At 45.1% G+C, this 18,220-nt stretch overlaps 1 pseudogene; it reads left to right on the top strand.

Moving 5' to 3' along the window:
- The first annotated feature begins 13,693 nt into the window (after positions 1 to 13,693).
- On the top strand, positions 13,694 to 15,699 carry LOC108790857 (annotated as a pseudogene).
- Positions 15,700 to 18,220: the final 2,521 nt, after the last annotated feature.

Below are 18,220 nucleotides of genomic sequence, written 5' to 3'. Positions count from 1 at the left end.
TCCACATCCTTTAAAGGGGTTTTCCAGTTTGTAGCAAAAGTGTCTAATTTCAGCTAAAATCTCACTAAAGGTGAATATAAAGGGCTACGCATACTGCGCAAACCAGTAGCTGTCTCTTTTTCTTATGCCACATATTTTGTTCGAAAAAGACAAGAGCAGGTAAAGCTGCGCTCAGTATTGCATTGGGCAGATGGTATAACCCCAGTGTAGCCCTTCCTGCCCTGTGGACTATCCCCCACACTAAGTGCCAGTCTTTCTTTATTACCTCTAGAAGGTAGAGGTCAAGGATGTTCCAGATCCATTTTCTCCAAACTGACTGTGGCTCTGACACTCTATTGGGTCTTGTGTCCTCTTATTCCTTTTGGCCCATCTTGCCGCTTCCATGGCTGTATTGCTATGTGATGATTTCAGCCAACGTTAATCCTTAGTATTCGAATATATGCTGGGAAGCTGGCAGATTTTATCCTTGGCTTGGCCCATTATACCATACAGCGACCCTGACCTTAGGCAGCAGAAAACACTATGTAATTAGCATAACATAAAAATTAAACAAATTGTAAAAACTTGGAAAACCCCTCCAAGGATTGTTGGAGATTGTTGGTTGCCGTGTGTTTACTCACAGAGTAGTAATCAGCAGGATGTGAGAGAGCAGCGACAGCAGCAACAGTCTCCATTAATTTCTGAGTATTCACAATAAGTTGGCAAAGTTTGCCTGTAAAGTGTGCCATTGGGGCACAGGAGTTCCTAGCGGTAAGGCTATATCTGTAGTAGAATTTTTTCTACCTATGTTAGATGCAGCAAATAGTGGTTTATTGTATGCATCAATATTGTATATGTGTAGGCTGTTTTGTATAACCTTTAGAGGTCAGTTTGACTCAAAAAGTGATGTTTTTGATTTAGGTGGGACGGTTGTGCCATCCCCTATCAGTGACATACTGGGTCTCATATAGACTCTGTGTCTATACATCCGACAAGGCTAGAAGCAAGGCATTCATTTATCATCTTAAAGGCTCGGTCATTGTATATGCCGAAAAGGGGGGAATTTTATATGACAAATAAGGGGAAGCCATCTTTACCAACGCTGCAAATCTGAAATACCAGTTGCGGGTGTAAGTGACTTTAAAGACAAGGGCAATGTGCAATACTCATAGCAACCATTCAGAAATTGACTTTGATCCTTCCAACTCCATTGAGCTCTGGCAATCAGTTGGGTTGTTAGTCCTGTAATCCGCAGGAACCAATTATAAATAATTTTTAAGGATCTGAGTACTCTGCTGGAATCTGATTGGTTGTTATGGAAAAATGCCCAATATTATTCTTTACATTGTTAAATAAAGGCCTTTTATGTGGATTTGTTACATTTCATAGTAGATTGACCCCGGTTGTTTCAGAATGTCTTTAATCACCCTGATTTTTTCTAAAAAATATTTGGTAAGTCTTCCCCAATTTTAAAACAATCTGAAGACTTCAAGTAAAACTTCAAGTTTGATTATTAAGATTGTTTTTACTAGAAGTTGGATCAATGAAATAAAAATAAAGTGAATCTATATATTATATTTTGTGATAGATCACTGGGGTCACCTTTGCATTGCAGTACAGAAGGGAGAGAGATAGGTGTGTATCTGTAATGCAGGTTAGATTGGGTGAAAGTTTGGTGTCACTGACATGGATGTCCTAAATGACAGGGATGTCTGGGGTGCAGGAAGGATGTCTCCTCCTGATTTATTAACACTTGAACGGGAGCGTCCATTCCAATTTCATTAGATTTCATTTTCCGGTGGACATCCCATCATTTCATTAGAATAGGCAAGTAGGGATTTTAGAATTGAACAAAGTATGAGGTTTTAATGTCATTTCAATGTTGGATTTTTTTTTTTTAAATTAATGTCATTGTTTTAGGATAATAAATTACTAATTATATAATAATAACTAATGTATCAATACATTTTGTTTCATACAACTTGTCCTATTTTTAAGCCAATAAAAACATATTTCAAATAAAAATGTTTACAGTTTTATTATGCTCTAAATCAGTGGTTCTCAACCTGTGTAACCTCAGGACCTACATTTGTCCTCTGTCATTAAGTCGCGACCCAAGTCGCACTGCAGTGGAACGCAGGGCAGTCTGGGCTGTTCTGCTGTGATGGAGCTCCATCCATATATGCATTGCTTGTAGAGCTCCCATGCGCACCTTTAGAGGTGCCGGAAACCAGAATGTGATGTCACTCCGGTCCAGGCACCTCTAAAGGACATGTGAGGGAGCTATAAGCAATGTACATATGGATGGATCTCCCTCGTGGCCATACCCCCCAGCCCACCCTACCTCAAGTTGACACTTGGCACCGGGCAGCATATTTTGAATGGCTGCTTGGTGTGAGAATGGACGGTGCTGCACTAAGTGGAGGTTAAGGAGCCTCTCACCTAAAAAAGTGGAAGGCATGCTGCGACCCACTAAACATGGGGTCGCGACCCACTTTTGGGCCACAACCCACCAGTTGAGAACCAAGGCTCTAAATGGATGAAGGTGTTTATCCCTAATCTTCTCTAAACCACGCTAACCCTAACTCTAACCCTTGCTAACCCTAGCCCCTAACCCACGCTAGCCCTAAACCCTAACTCTAACCCTCGCTAACCCATGCTTACCCTAACCCCTAACTCTAAGTCTCGCTAACCCATGCTAACTCTAACCCTAGCCCCTAAACCATGCTAACGCTAACCCTTGCTAACCTTAGCCCCTAACCCATGCTAACCCTAACCCCTGCTAACCCTAACCCCTAACTCTAACCCTCGCTAACCCCTAACCCATGCTAACCCTAAACCCAACCCTCGCTAACCCTAACCCAGGCTAACCCTAGCCCCAAACCCTTGCTAATTCTAACCCACTCTAGCCGTAACTCACGCTAACCCTAATCCAGGCTAACCCTAACCCACGCTAACCCTCCCTAAACCTAACCCTTGCTCTTACCCCTAACCTTAACTCCAGGTTAGATCTGACGTAGGTTAGATACTTACGTAGCTGGCAGATCCATAACTACTTCTGTGACATCCCCATGTGCTCAGGAAGCAATCTATTTAAAGGCTAAGTTCACCTTTCATAGCATGTTCCATGGTTTACCTGTATTTAGGGTGTAACATGGAAGATGTTGCTATTCTGCTACTTATCATGTTAAAACCAACCCTCCTCTCCCACCCCACTTACCTGAATCGCGGGGTGTTTCTCCCTGCAGGCTTCTATATATTTTTTATTTCATCATTTATTTACATGCATTCACAGGATCTGTCAAAAAAAAATGTGTGGATTCACTACTTTTTTCACCACAATGTATATCATTGTAGTACTGTGTGTCATGTTGCAACGTATGGCTGCTTGGAGTTGCGTTGGGTGCCATTCAAAAAAATGACAACACAATGCACCTAGCGAATGGTAACGCATGCTAGGTGCGCTATACAATATCGTGCATTAATCGCTTGGAATCATGCATTTAACATAATGCTATGGTGTGAATGGGCTCTTAGATGTATCTGTGTAGCTGGAGCCTTTGGAGCTTGTCTCTACCATTTCAAAGTGACAGGAAACTCTGGCTGTCCCCATAGAAAGACTAGGGACAGATTGAGCTTCCTCTCATTAACGTACAATGCTTTTAGATCTTTAACCATATGTTAGAACAGACAGTGCTCACATCTAGTTTACAGGTCATGAGATCTGCCAGCACAGTGCAGACAAGGTTAATTAATTTAAACATTATTGTGCAACTGAAGTGTCAGAACGGCTGCGGCGACTTGCTAATCGGAGTGGGGTCTTCGGTTGGCGGAGGAGGAGGAGGAGGAGGAGGAAGGAGAGCGCTTACTTTGGGCTGATAAAACACTCTTGTGAAACAATCGTCACACTGTGTAATACCACTGCCTGCCATTGGAGGGCGCCTCACCCAAAGTTAGCTTGCAGAACTCACAGATACAAAGCAAAATTTTCACTGAGCCGAGGTCTGAATCATGGTCTGGACAGAACAGCAAGTCTGTTTCTGGACCGCGATCTGCCATTTAGGCTGCACGTTGCAGTGCAGCTGCTGGTGTGTTTTCCCAGACACAGTACTGATGCATAGATCCGGGTGTGCCCTCTTACATTGTTTGTCCCCATCAGAGTGCTCCTTTACATTGTTTGTCCCCATCAGAGTGCCCCCCATATTTTTTTGTCCCCATCAGAGTGCCCCCTTGCATTGCTTGTCCCCATCAGACTGCCCCCTTGCATTGCTTGTCCCCATCAGAGTGCCCCCTTGCATTGCTTGTCCCCATAAGAGTGCCCCCTACTAGCTGTCCCCATTGGAGTGCCCCCTTACACTTGCTGTCCCCATCAGAGTGCTCCCTTACACTGGCTGTCTCCATCGGAGTGCCCCCTTACCCTGGCTGTCTAGATCAGAGTGCCCCATTAGGGCCTGTTCACATGATTTTCTGGTCCTGATCAGGTCCGGATCAGGTGCGGATCTGCAGACGCGGTGCTATGTGTTTTGCTGCGTTTGTGCCGCGTTTTTGTCGCGTTTTTTGATGCGTTCCAGTTAAAAAAAATATATATTTTATTTTTTTTGCTGGAGTGGGGCTGTCATTATGTTAGCTGCAGTGCAGTGCGTTTTTGACGCGTTTTGACGCATTTTGCATTTCCGGACCGTTTCCTGAGCGGACAAAATGTGACATGCAGTATTTTTCTGTCTGAACGGACTGCGCACGTGAGAACTGTAGCCCATAAAACACATAGGGATACATTGGGATGCATTTTGAGTGCAGGAGCGTACGGATCAGGTCAGCACAGAAAACGGACGTCGTGTGAACAGGCCCTTACACTAGCTGTCCCCGTCAGAGTGCCTCCTTACACTAGCTGTCCCCATCAGAGTGCCTCCTTACACTAGCTGTCCCCATCAGAGTGCCTCCTTACACTAGCTGTCCCCATCAGAGTGCCTCCTTACACTAGCTGTCCCCATCAGAGTGCCTCCTTACACTAGCTGTCCCCATCAGAGTGCCTCCTTACACTAGCTGTCCCCAAAAGAGTGTCATATGTGTCTTTGGGGTACCTTAGCTGGGAGGTGAAGTCAGGAGACACAGCCAGGATTGGAGTCGGGAAGCAGAGCCAGAGGGTGGTGCTGGTCCGCCATTTGCAGACCCCTAGTGTACACACTGACACTAATCAGCATGCAATCCGCAATCACACAATGCAATTTCATACAGATTAATAGTGAGCTTACAACCGAGTGTACAGACACTAGTAACAATGGCCAATCCCTCTAGGAGGATGAACTCACCTTTGTTCATGACACAGAAGACCAATTATTCATTTTATAGTTTAATATCCCTAGGCGGGCAGTGCATTGAGAATATGTATAAAAGTTTGTAAACGTGTAAGCGATTTGACTGGTCCTGGACGAATGTCAACAGATAGGCGGAGGCAGCTGTGATGTCTCTGCCTATCTGTTTTCAATTAAGCCGGCTGATATCTAGCGGGTGTTAAATTATTATGCTAGTTGTTAACTAGGGGTCCCTCCTAACAAGCTAAGGGGTCTGGTATGGTTTGGAAAGGGGACCTGTGCTGCTTTTTTTTTCTTTTCTTTACATATTTTGTTTAATTCTGTTCGCTATCTCTGAGGTAGCGGACATAATAACCAAGCCGAATCATGCACGGCAGCATTCGGCTAGTCACTCACTGCTGTTCGGCACCTATGAGAATAGGGGTGAACATCAGCGAGTGAACTGCAGGATGCCCGCCTCAGTCGATGTGGGATCGGCTGAAGCGAACGTGTGTTCTTCACTTCGGTTCATCCAAATCCGAAGCAGCCAGCCGATATACAGCTGCTTTCAACCGTTCAGGGCTGAAGTGAATAGCCGAACGGGGTTCGGCTCCCTTCACTTCGTGTCGGCTAGTCACTCGGCTGCCTTCGGCAGCTTAGTGAATAACCCTTTTAGTTTAGAGAAAGCGCATGTAATATGTAAGCAGCAATTTTGTAATATTTTATTGCTCTGTGAATGGAAACATGAAACAAATGTAAAATAGCTGTTATCCTAATTTGGAAACAAAAATGGAAATACATTTTAAAAAATGAGTTTATTTGTGTATATAATGTCTCTGCAACTTGTGTGCTTCCTTTGTAAATTCTGACATATTCTGTCATCATCTCCTCCCCGTCACCAAAATAAGCTTTCTTCCCTCGCTACTTTTTTGTTCCTCCGTCCTTCCTCTTTGCAATGAGCATAGGCACCATCCTCTTGTAAAAGGGCATGGGACTGTAGGTGACATATGCTTATACTAACTTAATAATCTAAATAAATAACCACAAAAAACACACTAGTTCATCAGAATTGGCATTAATTGGCCGCGGCATTTTATTGAAATAAATAATTAAATCATTCTTTAATAATCAATTAACCAGTAAAATGTTAAAACCAATCATATTGCCCAGTTATTGAAACTCGAGCAATACATCGCTCAAGGGAATAGTCCCCCTCTTACGAGGTGACTATTACAAGGGGAGCTTGAAAATCAGGATTCCAACTGATGATTATTCCTAGGAGCACCTCCTTATATAGGGTGGCTGTGGAAACTTCCAGAAATCCTCGTGGTGATGTTTTCCCGCCAAAATAACGATTTTTCCCACCAAACAAAATGACAGTTAAATTCTCTTAAAGGGGCAGTAACTGAAATATATAAAACTTGGAAAAAACACCCAAAAATCACAAATAATAGTCCCCACATTCCCATGAAAATGGGCCTCTAATGGACGCCATTTGTACACTAGCACTGAAAAAGATCACATGACTCATAAAGCAGAATTGTTCCCAATCACCCCTGTTGTGTCATAATGATTTTTTATTGACGTAAAAATCTGATATTGCAAATCTCCCAACAATGGCAGCCGGGGGAAAAAGACCATAAGGAAGCGTCCTACCAACAGTGCGTGGTGAGTGTGACTAAGCTTGGGGTTCAGTCATAACGGGTGTGCCTGGACAACGCGTACACTTCAATTTATTAGACAGCCCAAGACCTTTTTTTTAAAAACGCTGAGGAGTAAAGTCCCTGATACACCGTTGACTAGTTGCTATGGGCAGCAAATGAAATAAATGTTCTCTATAACTAGACAACCAGGACATATAATTGCTTCTATATTATCCACAAAGGGTTAACAGCACTCTCTCAACCCTGCAGCAGTGCCTGTACCTGCTCTCAATAGTAGTCTATTGGTGGCCATACACTTTACAACCCTCGCAAGACTTTTGTCTTGCGAGGGTTGTAAAGTACTTAAAAAAATGTACGATCTGCCCATCTTGGACAGGCAGATCGTACTCTCGATCATCGCAAGCCCGCCCCCCTGAGGGGCGGGCTTACGATGACTGCAATGAGGGGCGGGCTTACGATGACTGCAAACGGGCTGTGTGCGCGTGCACACACCGGCCCGTTCGGCAGTTGTCGAACCAGCAGGCCACTAACTCGCTGAGAATTGTACGATTCTAGCCTGCTGGTTCGACGGAAGACATGCGACCGTACAGTAGAAACAGTTGCGCGCCTTCCATACACTGCACGGTTCTCGTACGATCGCGGGATTTCCCGCGATTCTCGTATGAGAATCGTGCAGTGTATGGGCACCTTTAGTCTGGCCTCTCTATGCAGCAAGTAGCTTCTTCCTTCTGAGAGCCAAGCCTCATTCTGGGGCTACTCTAGAGATCACATGACCTTCCTCCAGGAGGCAAGCCTCACTCTGAACCTTTACCCACTGATATCTTACCGGAAAGGTTTACTCAGGGAGAAAATGCCTCTCTCGCAGACGTCAGGGAGCCGCTATCTAATAGAGGGAGACTCCCTGAACATCAGGGAGACTTGAGATCCCTGCTCTCCTAGCCCAGGGTGACTGGTCTTGTCTCCCATCCTCCTGTAGTTTTCTGCAGGCAGTCTCTAGTGGGGGGAGCCTGCTGGGCCTTTCCCACAGCTCTGCTCTCACAATGCACAGCACAGTGATGACCTCAGCTCAATGCTACAGAGAGTAATGACGTGACGCGACCCTCTGCAGCAGCTCGTACAGCAGATCTTCGGCTCAGCTGAACTGAAGGCTTCCTGCAGCCGAAGCGAGCCAAAGGATTAGCCAAAGGTTCGGCTTAATCCTTTGGCTCGTTAGTGAATAACCCCCCTAGTGATCAGTACTGATCAATAACTGAGGACATAATGAGCTTAATATGTCCCCAGTTATGAATGAGCAGGAAGTGCTACACATCACTTCCTGTTCATTCATGACTGGGGGACATAGTAATCACTTACTCAATTTCTGAATGGACAGAAGCACTCAGTACACAGGCTTCCTGTCCATTCATAACCAGGGAGAGTATTATGCCTCCACAGCTTGTGAATGAACAGGAAGCCCCTGTACTGAGTGCTCCTGTTCATTCAGTGCTGGGGATGTAGAAAAATAGACTGGGGACTCAGTGTCCTCGATCTCTTTTTCTATTTCAAAAGGGAAATATTAGGAGACTGTTTAGACCTCTAAAATTTCCCTGAAGCCCCCGACAGTAAAAAAAATAATACACACATAACATGTGGGGTAGGGGGGCACAATACTTGCCTTGCCCCAGGTGCTGACAACCCACTGCTGATAAGGTACTATTTCCTTATTCCCGCTACAATGACTGAACACACCTGCACCATTTAAGGGAAACCAGCATGGGAAGATCACCTAGTATAGTTTGATGTCGTCTTACAACATTCCTAATTATAAAACTAAAATTTGTCAACACAACGGTTTTGTTAAGAGTCTTGTCATGTAAAACGGGTTCAGGGAAGTTCTCACTTTCACAACGTGCCGCTATGGCTAAAATAATTTGATAGATTAGATTAGATAACAAAACTGTAGATGATTAGTAATGTCTCATAAAACAGTTACTTTTAAGGCATGCCAACTATTAAGGCTGTGCTTATTTCAGCTCAAAACTGAACTTTCAAGCCCTCAGATGGACGGTGTCATAGCTGATTACATGTGCAGCACCATGGCAACTGCAATCCAACTAGACGCCAAGATGGTGCCTTCCTTGGCTGTAAGAGATAGGAGGTTGTAGTTCCGCTTTAATGCAACACAAACATGCCCTGCCCTTTAGTACACAGCGGCGCCACTATCCCAGCTTTCCGCTCAGGCCTGGCTGGTTGCTAGGATGGTGGTGTCCAAACATTGCCTGTGCAGAGAGCAGAATCTGTCATTGTGGGGCCGCTGTGTACAGTAGTAAAGGGCAGGGCATGCGGCGCCACTATGACTGCTTCCCACTTAAGCCTGGCTGGTTGCTGGGATGCCGGCGTCCTAGTAACCAGTCAGGCCTGAGTAGGAATCTGTCATATTGGGGCTGCTCTGTAGTAAAGGGAAGAGCATGCAGCCCCACTATGACTGGTAACATGTGCACAGAATAACATTTTGTTTCAGAATGAAAACTAAAAACATGTTCACTTGTTTCGTCAAACGAAAAACACATTTTGTGCTGTTTCCGATTCAGCAACGAGCCTTTGAATCCGACACCGCACAATGAAACTGCATTGGTGACATCATATGCATGTTTGGGCTCCACCCTCTTAATGTATGTCTTGGTATACACCAAGAGGGTGGCGCCCAAACATGCATATGACGTCATCCGCCCGCCTACAAGATGGTGGCGCTCATGCGTTTTCTGCAAACGTTTTTTTATATGCCCGTATATTGTTTTTGTATATTCGGGCATATAATACATTCGCTATTTCGGGTTCGGACGAGCCACCCAATCAACTGAATTTCATTGATTTGGAAGTGCATCCGAATGCTCATGTCTAGTGACTGGTTTCTATCAACCTGCCAGGCTTGAGCAGGAAGCAGTCATAGTGGGGCCACTGTGTAGCAAAGGGCAAGGCAGACATCCCAACCTGCAAAACCTTATTTCCGGGAGGTGCCCTTTCTGTTTTGTTTTTTGACAGCGACCGCCATCAGAATAAAAACAACAACAACAACAACAGATAGCAAGGGAATGAATAGCTAGCCTGCTATTGGCTATTTCAATTTGCAATAGGAGAACTTCAGGTCCACCTCTGCTGATTGACAGCAGCAGTGGGTGGGTGCAATACCCAGCCTGCTATTGGCTATTGCAAATTGAAATAGCTTATAGCACCCTAGTTATTTATTCCCATACTATCTGTTGTTTTTTTACCCTGACGGCGACCACTGTAAAAAAAAAAAAACAGATAGCAGGGGATCCCGGAAAGAATCTATCGGGGATCCCCTACTATATGTTTTTTGTTTTTTTTTATTTTGACAGCGGACATCACAGGCATCAGGGAACCACTTATAGCGGGGATTCCCGGAACGTCAGGGAGAGTTGGGATGTCTGGCAAAGCATGTTTGCGGCCTCATTCAGCTGCTGGCTGGAGATTCCCGCAAGGTGGCCTGTCAAACTCAATGCAAATTGCCACGCTGCCGAAGCATCGCTGTTGAGGAAATGTGTACAGACCCGAGCAGCCGCCATGCCACATTGTAGGCGTGAGGTCAGGGAGTTGGAAAAATGTGGATCAACTGCCTGTTTTTACTGACCGTGTGAATGAAGCCTTAAAATGTACCTAAAACCAGCATGGGGTAGAGGTAACCCTCTCAGCTTTTATGTTTTCACTGCCAGAAATAAGAAGATAAAAAGAAATACTGTAAGGTGACGCGGCCCACGCCTCACCTATAACTAAAATAAGTTCTGCGTTGGCTGAACCAAAACAGCCGACAAGGGAAAACCGTGAAAGTAAAGGCTGTGACACACTGCACGCGAAGCAGCGCGGAGCGGTGGCGCGCTGCCTTCGCGAGCAGTATGTGATGTAATTTTCTCCTCGGCACCTCAGCTGGCGAGAGCTCGCGTAGCTGAGCGTGCTGGGATGAAAAATGTCATCTTCAGCCAATCGGCTCGCGTGTATTATCCGGCACGTAGCAATGCGACGTCTGGCCCGTTGTTACGCAGGAGCCGATTGGCTGAAGGTGCAGTTAATCATGTGCCTGCACTCAGCTCACACACTGCACGCAAAGCTCCGTGCCGGACAGCTTTGCTTCGCTCTGCACGGCTTTGCGTGCAGTGTGTCACGGCCTTAAGTAAAATTGGCAACATTCCGATGACAGGACGAATGGAAGCGTAACTTTCTAGCACGGAATGTTATTTTCTGTCAGGGGTGAGTGACTGCCAATAAAGCGGAGGCACTTTGTCAGTTACATCCGCATACCGAAGATGTCCCGCCGCTGGTGCGTAACATTTTATTTCAGGCGTTTACAGTAAGTTAGAGAATTTTAAAAAAACTATTTGCTTTATCCCATAGGGACCAACCAGGCTTCAGCTTTATGCCAATCATTCTTTTTTAGTTGGCGAGGTCTTTGGCGTATCGCAGGTGTTATTTCACTGTGATGACCTTCTTTCTTTAGGGCTAGTTCACACCAAGCGCGGAGCAGGTGCAGAGCAGAGCAGTTACACAACGGATCAAAACTGCGTCCAATGTATTCCAATGGTATTTTGGGCTCTAGTTCACACCGCAGTGTTCAGTTCCAGAGCATGTAAAGAAAACTGCAGTAAGCCCTTTTTTTCCTGTTTTGCAACGCTCTCGAACGCATGCAAATGCATCAAAAATGCATGCAAATGACCTGGAATGCATTGGAAGTCCATTTTAGACTGCTCTGCACCAGCGCGGAGCAGGTGCAGAGCAGTTACACAACGGATCAAAACTGCGTCCAATGTATTCCAATGGTATTTTGGGCTCTGGTTCACACCGCAGCGTTCAGTTCCAGAGCATGTAAAAAAAACTGCAGTAAGCCCTTTTTTTCCTGTTTTGCAACGCTCTGGAACACATGCAAACACATCAAAAATGCATGCAAATGACCTGGAATGCATTTGGAAGTCCATTTTAGGCTAAAAACAAAAATAATCTATATATATTTTTTTCTACAAGAACAGCCTGGAACGTGTCAAAATGTGTCAAAAACACAGCAAAACAAACTGCACTGCATGTGCAGAAACTCATGCAGATCTGGTCTGCATTTGATGTGAACAAGCCCTTAGCTCTCTTTGACACTTGTGCAGGTGCAACAATATGTGTGCGTGTATGCGTGTTTTTATGTGTCGCACATAGGGCAGCCTATCAGTTTCAATGGGCTGCCCTATGCACGACAATTGCGCCAAAGAAGTCCCTTTTTTTAAAATGTTCCGTGCCATGCATTTTGGTGTGATTTTATGCACCTGATAGCACATGGTGCGTTGGGTGGCGGTAAAAATGAATGTCACCATCAGCGCGTTTTACGAAATGACCTGTTATGGTGCACTGCGGCAACACATGTCAAAACGTGCATCTTCGTGCATGTTGCCCCAGGGCCCAGATGTGAAGAGGGACTGCTTTATTGGTGCATTTTTGGTGTTGGCCAATAACAAACAAGCAATCTCTCCTGCGACATCATCATGTCTTCCTTCAAAAGTCCTGCATCCTCTATCGTTTTGCTGCGTAGTTGTGCTGCAATCTTGTGTCTGATGCTTGTGAAGGAAGTGACATGGGACGCTATGTTCGGTATGACCTTTTTCAATAAATCTTCTGTGCTCTCCTATGCGTTTACGTAAGGGGCGGATAGTGCGGCCTATATATAAGAGGTTACAAGGGCATCTCAGGCCGTAAACGACATCACCGCTCCACAGCGAAGGAACTAAACCAGCCCATCCATCCACGGACCGGACCCTCCCGCCACCGGCGGACGAGACTGCCGCCCCTTCAGCTGCCCTTCAGCAAACCTACAGAGCCAGCACATACTTCTATCAACACAGAGGAATCCACAAGAGTAGCTTCAATCAACTCTCCATTGCATAGATCCCAACGTCGATGACAGCACATCCATGTAAACCGAATGGTGAGTTACTACACTCTTTTTACATGGTACCATCACCTATGTCTCATTTGTTACCTCTCTCTCCCTCTCGCCTCTGACACCAAACAGAGTATTTGATCGTACATAAACCTCCATTCTTCAAGCCCTCCAGGCCTCAACACCCCTTACACCCTGTTCATCAATGGTAGTAGCGCTTTAGACTTTGTCTTTTTGTTTTTCTGCACTGAGCTGAAGTGACAGCCGAAGCGGGGTGAACGGCCTGCCGAAGGCCAGCTGTTCTCCCCGCAATTGACAGCTGGGCAGAGCCAGCCATGATCTCATGGCTGGCTCTGCCCAGTTGTAATGACAGAAAATGCATCCCCAAATGACCTGGGGATGCTGATCTCTCATTAAACAATAACAACTTCCCACTTATTTTCTATTCTGCTCGGTGCCACGGAGGGACCAAGCAGAATAGCTGAGCCGAATGCTATTCACACACTGCCGTTCGGCCCCTATGACAATAGGGGCGGATGGCAGCGAGTGAGCTGCCGGAGCTTCGACTCAGCCATCCAGATGTATGAGCGGCTGACTCGAAGTCCCTTTGCACTTCGGCTCAGCCTGACATGCAGAGCAGCTTTGTGATAAACCCTTTAAAAATATTCTTAGTAGAGTGGGAACGGTGAAGAACTTCAAACAATGGCTCTATTGTAGTCTTTGCTTTCCTGTCCTGATGAGGATCACAACCTCCTTTTCTTGGAAAATTGTCACAGGGACAGGAAGGATAATTGGCTTTGCCGGTCTTGTTTGTTGCAGTGTGTCCGGCTCGTTTCTTGTTTCTTGTTGTTTCTTGGTGCGGTGGGGAGTAGGAAGATACCTCAGGCTCTTTACTATGTCATCTTGGGTGAAAGTAACCCGGGGTCAGCAACAGAAACCTGTTCTTTTTTTTTTTTTTTTTATCTTTTTATTAATTTTGCATATTAAGTAGTTACACAACAATAACATTCGGGCACCAACATAGCACCCCATCCATACACAACTGTGTATACATTACGGCATAACGTATGCCAACATACATGCAAGACCATGCAAGGTCCATTAATTTCAACTCTCTGACCATAACCCTGCAGGCACATGTAGGTATTTTAATAAAAAATTCTAATTACAACCAATCTACCCCCCACCCGCTCCTTGATGTGGACCATTACAGCCAATTTCTTAAGCTCTTCCCAGAAATATACACAGTACCAGAATCAGGCAATCAATGCTGTGAAACAATGCAGATTTAAAATGGAGGTCTCTCAATGCTCTCGCCACCATCTCATCCCTTACGATATCGTCTCCCCTGAGGTAGAAACCTGTTCTTAATAAGAAGAAACCAAGTGGAATTCCTCATCTATTAGACATAAATCCATACAAGCCCAGTCAAAAACTCTCATTTTCTGAGTTGTATCCCCGAGATGTGGAAGATCAAAGCAGCTTTGAAGAACTCTTTGGGAAGAAACATATTTACTCGGGTGGGCCAGAAGAGTACTGTGAGAGATACCAATTTTCTCAAAACAGTACACCGTACGACTCTGATGATTGCAGAGAGAAGCTGTATTTAAAGTTCTACCAGCGGATACAAGATGAGTACCAGAAAGAGAGGCCATCAGACTGCACAATTGTGGCTATCAGCAAAGAGCAGATGGAATACGCCACTGCCATAGGCCATCGATTGCAGGATCATGGCCTAATGGTGGAGATGATTTACTTGACATCAGAAACCGGTCTTACACGCGCCCTCCAGGAGGTTAAAAACGACGGCTCCCCGTTTTGCATACTAGTTGAGCAGTCAAATGTAGCCCTCACCTCTTGCACTGCAATCATGCTTCATGAGTCTATCAAAAGAATTCAAAGTACGTTGTATCTTCCTAAATTCAGCGCTTCTGTTTGGCCAGCCTTAGACACCAGTGAACTGATATATGAAAAGTGTGCTGAAAAGAATATTGCCAATGAACTACAGAAAGTACATCGCAATATGCCAATGGAGGATGCCCTGGCTCTGGTAGTTAAGGCATTCGGGAAAGTTTTTGGCGAGCGTGAACAACAGGAGCGTAATGAAATTTCACACAAAGCGGCTGATCTGGCAGACGACTACCTGGAGAGGGAGCTCTATGAATCACCTTCTCTTCCTCTTAAGTGATGGCAAATATTTATATGCGGAAGAGCTGAAAGCAATCAGTGACTACCTGAAGACCAGGATAACTGAGCTGGAAGGATTTGAAGAAGCAGACACTACTGAACAGGCTAATCCTGCATATGATAGTCACACCAACAGTAAAACACATCTCTTGGAGAAGCCTCCTCCACTGCTTCCCACTCCTGCCAGGAATTCCCTTGGAGGACTCGCTAAGCCTTCCTTGCTGGGTGACAGACCATCAGCTAGTATCGGTCTCCTTTCCAATCAAGGTTTTAAAAAAGTCGAGCTCAAGGAGGATCCAGCTAATGCCATTTATAAAGCACTACCCTGCGTTTCATCAGATGCCCTGGCAAAGCCTCCTCCACCACTTCTTCCTACACCTGTCAGGACCCCATTAATGGGAGTAGGGAAACAATCTCTTCTATCTGACAGATCCTCAGGTGGGCTTCTTCCTACACTAGGACTATCAGCTCCAAAAGGCAAACCTCCGCCACTTTTGGCAATGCCAACAAAAAGACTCCGCTCCTTGGCTTTCCTCCAATGTCTCCTGCAAAACGACCACTCCTTGCTGAAAAACCAGGTCTTCTTCCCACTCCTGCTATTTCTGCAAATACCAATTCACACCTCTGGCCACTGAAACCTAAACCTTTACAGAAGATCCAGTCCTGACAGCGACTATTGTAAGACTTTCATCGCATATCACTCAAGAAAAGAATATCAATGTTTGTCTAGATGGTAAAGGTCCCTTGAATTCTCACCAGAAACTATCCAAGCTCTCAAGATATCTGCTAAAGATGTAAATGCAAAAAAGGATCTTTGTAGCAATCATTTACCTTCCTTGCTTCAGCTGCACGTCTCTTAGGGCCCATGGCCACACTATCTTCCGGTTTTTACCCCAAGTGCAGCAGCCAATCAGGCACAGCCACATCATTTGGCCAAATCTTTGAAGTATTTGTGAACAGCAGCAATAAAGGAGCATTTTAATACATCAAATGGTATGTTATGACTGTAATTGAATTTACCTTTTTAAAAAATAAAGGTTGTTTACTATTTAAAAAAAAAAAATCTGACAAACATTTAAGCTAAAATTCAAATCTTAAAAAAAAGGTTTTAACCCTATAATTTTTCGGGTGTCAATAAATACAGTGGAGCTCCACCCACGTTGTTAGAGTGAATAGAGAAATGAAGTGATTTCTTTCCTCTTTGTCTCATGCGGGCGAAACAACTGAAATTCCAGCCATTTATGCCCAGTTTAAGGATTAAAATACTGCTGTGTGTATAGGGTCGCCACCTGTGCAGGATTCACCCGGACAGTCCTGGTTTTGAATGCTGTGTCCGGGTTTCATGGCAGCAGAAACCCGGGTTGAAGATGTCAGGCAGACAGTGGCAACCAAAACCGAGATAGGGGCTACTGGGCCCCCCACTGAAAATAGTATCAACTGTGATATTTACATATGAATGGGTGGCGCTATTTACATATGAATAAGCCGCGACTCATTCTTCCAAAAAAGATGTCCGCGCGTCGCTAGAGTGTTCAGTTTTCGCTTGAAGAAAAGGTGGCAACCCTAAGTGTATACCATGTGTGGATGTTGTTTTCAGAACACTAAGCAACGTGCTCTTCTGAGGTGTGGACATTATATGCAGGACATTCTATCGCACTGAAGAGCTGCACCTTGCATGCAATACCAAGGACTGCACATTCAGCTGTGTGTATTATATAATGGAACATATTCTAAAACCTCGAACAAGAGGCTCCTGTGGAGTGCTGATGAAATCTACTTTATTTGTATTTTCAGACCAAATTGAACTTAAATACTTTAAATTGCTCAGTTATATACAAATGAATGAAAGGACTCGCACATGAATGGGTTAACCCCTTTTTTCTTTTTTTTTTGCAACGTGCACTACTAGAACTTGTGATACTTGGGGCTGATCTAACACTTATTGAACTATAATAAAAGGCACCGTTCCTTGTTTGGAATGAGTCAAGAGATTATGTTTTATGCTTTATCTGTGTGTGTATATTTTAAAGGTTTATATGCAGAATTGCTTTTACGTGACTAGCAATAAAAGTAATACTTTTTATTAGTATTGTACTTGGAACTAAAAACCCTTTCGCATTCTCTCTCTCTTACATCACCAAACCTCACTCTAAATCTCTTAAGACTAGCAGTGCCTTAGATCAGTGGTTCTCAACCTGTGTAACCTCAGGACCCACATTTGTCCTCGGTCATTAAGTCGCAACCCAAGTTGCACTGCAATGGAATGTACAGTATTGCGGTACCACAAGTTCCGGTGTAGGCGATCAAAATCTGTGAGTGGGAGGTGCATTTGGGGTGCAATTCAAATGAATCGCAATGCAATGCACCTCCCACACCAGAACGCACGGTAGGTGCGATTGCACTGTACAGTGCTTTATTCGCATGGGACTGTGTGATTAACGTACTGTGCTAGTGTGAACGGGCCCTCAAAAACACTGACAGACACACACAATCTCACACACCCATAGACATTCTCACACACACATATACACTCCAAAAAGATCCACCCTGTCATCCCTATGTTATGAGAACTGGAGTGGATCCTCAGCCTGGGGTCCGGTGTGGGCTGCTGTGCTGTAATAGAGCGCCATCCCTATGTCCATTGCTTGTAGAGCTCCCATGCGCGCCTGTAGAGGTGCCGGGAGTCAGAATGTGATTTCACTCTGGTCCAGGCACCTCTATAGGGCACATGAGGAAGCTGTAAGCAATGCACGTATGGATGGAGCTCCCTCACGGCCATACCCCCAGCCAACCCCCCCCTCAAGTGGATACCTAGCACCGGGCAGCAAATTTTGAATGGCTGCTCGGTGCAAGAACTGACAGTGCTGCGTTAGGGGGAGGCTGAGGAGCCTCTCACCTAGAAAAGTGGAAGGCAAATGGCGACACACTGAACACGGGTTACAGTCCGTGTACCCATCGCACTCAGAGCCGCTGTTCCAAAATTGGAGGGTGGGTGCAGCAGGTGTCAGCGGGTGGCTTCCGACATAATATCAGTAAAGGATGGACACCGGCACTCCAAAGCAAGTTCAGTAAGTGTTTATTAACGTACTGGTTGCAAGTAGAACACTCTAAATAACATTTCGGGGTCTCACAGGATCCCCTACATTCATTTGCCTGATGGGATCCTGTGAGACCGCGAAACGCTGTTT

Source organism: Nanorana parkeri, unplaced genomic scaffold, assembly GCF_000935625.1.
Source record: "Nanorana parkeri isolate BGI_ZX_2015 unplaced genomic scaffold, ASM93562v1 scaffold508, whole genome shotgun sequence".
Lineage (NCBI taxonomy): Eukaryota > Metazoa > Chordata > Amphibia > Anura > Dicroglossidae > Nanorana > Nanorana parkeri.
This window is presented reverse-complemented; position numbering and strand designations above follow the sequence as displayed.